Source organism: Notamacropus eugenii, chromosome 1, assembly GCF_028372415.1.
Source record: "Notamacropus eugenii isolate mMacEug1 chromosome 1, mMacEug1.pri_v2, whole genome shotgun sequence".
NCBI lineage: Eukaryota > Metazoa > Chordata > Mammalia > Diprotodontia > Macropodidae > Notamacropus > Notamacropus eugenii.
In genome coordinates this window covers 737,790,580-737,796,966 of record NC_092872.1, presented here as the reverse complement: position 1 = coordinate 737,796,966, position 6,387 = coordinate 737,790,580, and positions in this window count along the sequence as shown.

Below are 6,387 nucleotides of genomic sequence, written 5' to 3'. Positions count from 1 at the left end.
GATCTATGTATCCAGCCTGAACCTCTGTCCTCAGCTCCAAAATGCCATCATCACTTGTCTCTTGAGTACCTTGAGTGGTGCCCCCCAAATCCCAAACTCTGCAAATCTGAAACTGGCCTCGGTGTCTTTCCCTCCTTTAAACTTCTTCATTATCATCAAGGGAACCACTATCCTCTCAGTCACCCAGACTTTCAACTTTAGTGTTACCTTCTATTTTTCATTCTCACTCATCTCCCAGATCTTCTCGTCTCTGCCTTCATGAGATCTCTTGTATGTCTTCTCTTCTCTCTCCCTACACAGGCATCACCCTGGTGCAGGTTTTCATCACCTAGTCCATCACAATGGCCTCTACTTGATCTCCCTGTATCAAATCTCTCCCCACTCTAATCCATCATTCATTTGGTTGTCAACATCTGAACGTCTCTCTATTTAGTAAACTCTAATGGTTCCCATTGCCTCCAGGATCAAATGTAAATTTCTCTATTTGGCTTTTAAAGTCTTTCACAGTCTGGAATCTTCCTATTTTTCCAGCCTTTTTTGTACCATAATCTCTTACACACTCCATAATCTATAATAATCATAATCATAATCCATAGCTGTTCTTTGTCCAAGACTCTCCATCTCCCAACTCTTCTCTATGCCTATCATACCCTCCCTCCTCATTTCTGCCTTCTAGGAGAAATCCTTCTAGAAATGCCTACTAGAGTCCTTCAGGGGCAGCTAAGTGGTGCAGTGGATAGAGCACCAGTGCAGGAGTCAGGAGGACCTGAGTTCAAATCTCATCTCAGACACTTGACACTCACTAGCTGACCTTGGGAAAGTCACTTAACCCCAATTGCCTCATCCTGGGTCATCTCCAGTCATCCTGATGAATATCTGGTCACTGGGCTGGTGACCTGCACAGCCCGCCCTCATTCAAAACAAAGTCAAGTGCAAGTCATGTCATCATTTCTCTGAAGTCATGGTCTTCTTCGCCAATGAAGGATGAACATGCACTAGAATCCTTCAAGATTCAGCTCACATCCCACTTTCTGCAGGAGACCTTTCCCAAGCTTTCTCAGGAGTGCCTTCCCTCTTTAATCAATTACACTATATATGTATTATAGTATGCACGTAGTTGTTTGCATGGTGTCTTTCCCATGAGAGCAGGACTGGTTTTTTTCCTTTCTTTATCTCCAGTGCTCAGGACAATGCCAGGCACCTAGTAGGAGAACAAGGAAAAGGGAAAGGAATAAGCATTTATCACTCTCCTACTATGTGCCAGGTTGTATACTAAACACTGGGGATTGATAGGAAGATAAAAATGAAATAGACCCTCCCTGCCCTCAAGGAGCTTATATTCAATCAGAGAAAAAAACAAGTACCTGGACAAAATATATATAGTATATACAAAGTATATATACAAGGTATATTATAAAATATTTACAAAGTAAATCATGGTAATTGGGTAGCACTTGGGGAGGGGCTAGAAGGATCTCTAACAATTGAGGGGAAGACCTCGGATAGCATGTGGTGCTTTAGCCAAGCCTAAAGAAAGCTAATTCTAAGAAGCAGAAATGCAGAGATGCTTGGCAGACAGGAGGGAGGGACTTATGTAAACACCCAGAGTTGGGGGGAACAGAACATTGTCTACACGGAGTAGCAAGTAGCCCAGTTTAGCTGGAACATGGAGCATGAGGGAATAAACCTGGAAAGTTAGGTGTGAGCCAGATTGTTAAAGATTTTAAGCAATCCAAAAAATTTTTCTTGTATTCCATCTTAGAGGCGGTTGGGAGCCACCAAGTTTCCTGATTGGCACAGTCAGCCCACTTATGTCAATTTGGCAGCTGTGTGGATGCAATAGTCCAGGTGGGAGGCAAAGAGAACCTGATGTGGAATGGGGCAAGGGGCACAGAGGGCAGAGGTGTTGTCAAGGTAAAATTTATACCGATTGGTTATGAGGGGTAAGTTTCAGTAGGCTCAAGGATGACTCTGGGTAACTTTCATTAAAAAAAATAGGAAGGTAGGAGGAGTGATGGGTTTGGGGAGTGGGGAGTTTGTGAGTCCTCTTTGGTATATGTTGGACGTGAAATGGTTAGGCATTTGGCATCGTTGGACTGGAGCTCAAGAGAAAAGTTAGATCTGGAAATATAGATCCAGGAGTGATCTGCATGATGACGATAAGTGAATTTAGGGGAGCTAATAAGATCGATAAGAGGGGAACCCAAGAGAACAGAGAAAGGCATAGCACAAAGCCCTGGGGGATGCCCACAGTTCAAGAATGGGACAGAGCCATTGATCCGGCAAAAGGGACAGAGAAGTAGCAGTCAGCCAGGGAGGAGGAAAATGAGGCAAAAACAGCAACGTGGGTGAGAGAGCAAGATTCCAAAAGAGGGAAAGTCAAATCCTGGAGAGAAGTCAAGAATAAACACTGAGAAGAGGTCATTGGTGGGTAACCTTGGAGAGGACAGTTTCCATGGAGTGATGAGGTCAAAAGTCACCCTGCAAGGGCTAAGAATTAGAAAGAGAGAGTGGAATAGACAACTTTTTTAGGCATTTGGCTGTTAAAGGGAGGGGAGATGTAGGACAATTGCTTGGGGGATGATAGTAGGATCCAGTGGGAGCTTTTTAACCATGGGCAGGTAGAAGGGGAGGAAGCAGGAGACAGAGACTGAAAATTAGAGGCGGCTGGTGATTGAAGGGACAGACTGTCTCAGCAAATGAAAAGGGATGAGATATATGGGAGAGAATAGGGTAAACTTGCCTAGAAGAAGGGCCAAGTCTTCAGAAGAAACAGAAGAGAGAATGGAAACTGATATCAAATTTAGATGGTTCTTTAAAGTTTGCAAAGAGTTTTACAAATATCTCATTTTATTCTCACAACAACCCTGGGAGGGGAAGGGAGCAGGGTGCTATTATCATCCCTGTTTTACAGCTGAAATGACTAAAACTTAAGAGAGGTTAAGGAAGGGACTTGCCCAAGGTCACACAGCTAAATGTTTGAGTCAGGATTCAAACTTAACCCTTTTGGCTGACTCTAGGCAGTCAACCAGATACCTAGCTGCCCCTAGTTTTTAAGGCATAGAATAGGAGAGAAGAGAAACCTTATGGTAATAACCTCTCCATTTTACTTAAGTGTGAAGAAAGGTCCTCAATTGAAAAGGCAGGGGGAACAAAGACAGCCCAGGATTGAATCGGGAAGCTCGTCTTCTCCAATGCCTTAAAGCTAGAAAAGATCTCCAAGAATAGGAGATCCAATCCTCTCATCTCACAGTGGAGGCATCTGAGGTTCAGAGAGGGATGATGGCTTGACCAAGGTCACACAGCCAGTTAGTGGGAGAGTCAAGGTTGGAACAGCGGCTTTCTGACTCCCTACAAATTGAGGGGAGTCCCTGTGGCCAGGCCATGACTTTGATGCTAAAGAACAAAGGTGATCTCAGCTCTTGAGGTCAGTCTCCAAGCAGCTCTAGCTGTAAACTCCTCTTCCCCAGGCTCCTTGGGCTCAGCTATTCAAACCGTAATGAGAGCCTTCAGAAAAGCCGAAACCAAACTCTTCCCAAGAAAATGCAGCTGGGACCACAGCCCTGGTAGAGGGATGGTCCCAGCCAGCCGAAGAGGCAAGGTTCCTTGGGAGTATTACACAAATTTCCCCAGCATTTAACTGGCCCAGTACCAGTCTCCTGGTGCCTGCTTCAGGTACCACTTTCATTTGACCCTTGAACATCACTCCATCAGGTAGGTAGACAAGATGATTATCCTCGTGTCACAGATGGGGAAACTGAGCCAAGAGGTTAAGTACCTGGCTCCAGATCACATGAAAAATCAGTTGCAGAGTGAGGACAATAGCTTAGAGTCCTCGTTAACACTAGAAGGACCAGGTGAGAAAACATTTTACTTTTAAATACAAATTTATCCTATTTTTTCTTTTTGCCACATGTACTATGTCAATTGATACAGGTTAGTCCATTCAGGTATTCTTAAATTACAGTCCTATTAATAATACTGAGAGACAGCAAGCATCTGCAAACTGGGTAATAAAGGGAGTTCCCAGTGTGGGAAGTCCCTTCACCAATTCAAATTGCACTCCATGGACTTCAGGTGTTGCCCCAGGGAATCACACAGTCGGTAAAATAACAAACATTTCTTCTGTACTTATTATGTGCCAGAGGCCACACTAGATTTCTGACATAGAAAAATATAATTCCTTGTATTCCAGTAACTTCTGTTACACTGGGGGAAACAGCATATACACCTTTGTTTAAATTTTAAAATATGCAAAGTCGACTCTAGGTGATCTTTATTTGGCAGAGAGGATAACAGCAGGGTGGAGCAGTGGTTAGAAAGCAGAAAAAGAAAGACAGAGCTTGAGGTGAGACTGGTAGGAGGCTGGGGATTCTAAGAGGTCAAGTGGAGGTGTGAGTATGCTACAGGGACAGGTGACAGAGAGCTTGAACAGAGGCACAGGGCAGGAGACAGAATGCTCCCTTTGATGAACAGCAAGGGTACCAATGTGGCCAGCCTACAGAATGTAGAGGAGAGGAAGACAAGAGGAAGGACTCTAAATGCCAGATGGAGGGGTTTGTCTTTGACCCCAGGGGTAATCAAGGACCAGCCAAGTTTATTCAACAGGGACATGACACAGGCAGACCTGGGCTTTAAGATCATCATTTTGGGGCTTGTAAGAGTCATAGGGAAAGTTGGAACCAGGGTCTTTCTGATTCCAAGTCCAGAGTTTTGCCCACGAAGCCACATTGACTCTATCTTAAGCTTGTAGTTCAGTAATTTCAGTTGTGTCTGAGTGTACATGACCCCATTTGGGATTTTCTTGGCAGACATACTGGAGTGGTTTGCCATTTCCTTCTCCAGCTCATTTAACAGAAGAGGAAACTGAGGCAAACAAGGTGAAGTGACTTGCCCAGGTTCACACAGCTAGTAAGTGTCTCAGACCAGATTTGAACTCAGGAAGATGAGTTTTCCTAACACCCGTAGGACATTAGTCATAATTTAGGATAATGATAATATAATAATAGTAAAAATAATTTCACCTTTATAGGATTCTGATGGCTTATAAAGTACATTTCCTGAAACACCCCTGCATTTGTATATACCCGTATATCAGAACCACAGCTAGTCACTGTCGGAGAGAGAGAGAGAGAGAGAGAGAGAGAGAGAGAGAGAGAGAGAGAGAAAGAGAAAGAGAAAGAGAAAGAGGGAGGGAGGGAGAGAGAGTTAGTACTGTTCAGGGTAGTGACATAAATAGAGAATTGGCTGCAGAGTTAGAAAGTCCTGGGTTCAAATTGTGCCTTTGAAACAAATTGGCTGTAAAACCCTTGGCAAGTCACTTAACCACTTGGAGCCCCTAGACAACTCTCAAAAACTATAAGCTGTGAACAGTTATAGGGCTGAATCAGTAGAGATGTTTCCTTACTGGGTGGACTGAAATAGGACAGCCAGGGTAGTAATGAAATTACAGGTCAGGCCCTCAAAATATAGATATAAACTGCACAGTACCTGTCACATAATGTATGTGTTCGTCCTTCGTTGCCAAAGAAGACCATGCCATCAGAGAAATGATGACATGACTTGCACTTGACTTTGTTTTGAATGAGGGAGGGCTGTGCAGGTCAGCAGCCTCACTTCTCCTCCAGAGCCATCTGAATCCAGTGACCAGATATTCATCAGGATGACTGCAGATGACCCAGGATGAGGCAATTGGGGTTAAATGACTTTCCCAAGGTCACACAGCTAGTGAATGTCAAGTGTCTGAGATGAGATTTGAACTCAGGTCCTCCTGACTCCTGCACTGGTGCTCTATCCACTGCACCACCTAGTTGCCCTGTCACATAATAGAAGCTTAATAAATGGTTATTGAATTAATTTGAGTGATATAAATTCAGATGGAAAGATAATAAGTGGAGATATATGTATATATGTGTGTGCGTATGTGTAGATGTATAGAAAACTCATGGTGGACTTTAGAGTCACTCGTATGGGATATGGTCTTGCCTGCATCTACCATACAGGTCCTTTTCAACACTAAGAGTCTATGATACTGCAAGCGTTGCCCAAGGTCTGGTCTCTTGGAGATATTTGGATAACTCAGAAAAAATGGATGACGAGAAGAAATGAACATCAAGAGACAAGTGATCTATGCCTTCCTACTGAATGTTATTTAATTAGTTAATTTAATTAGTTAAGGTTAGATGTTAGCTCCTCCACCTGCTGCTCCAAGGTTTCCATCCCATGCCTTAGTATCCTGACATCATCCTTCCTCCACAATAGCTTACAAGAATCTGGAAGGTTAGAGATCCCAGAAAACACCATTGCCTTCTGCTCTCTGCCCCCAAATCTCATACAAAGTGAGCTAGTGGCATATTATATGAATGAGATGGAAAACAGATTCCTCAT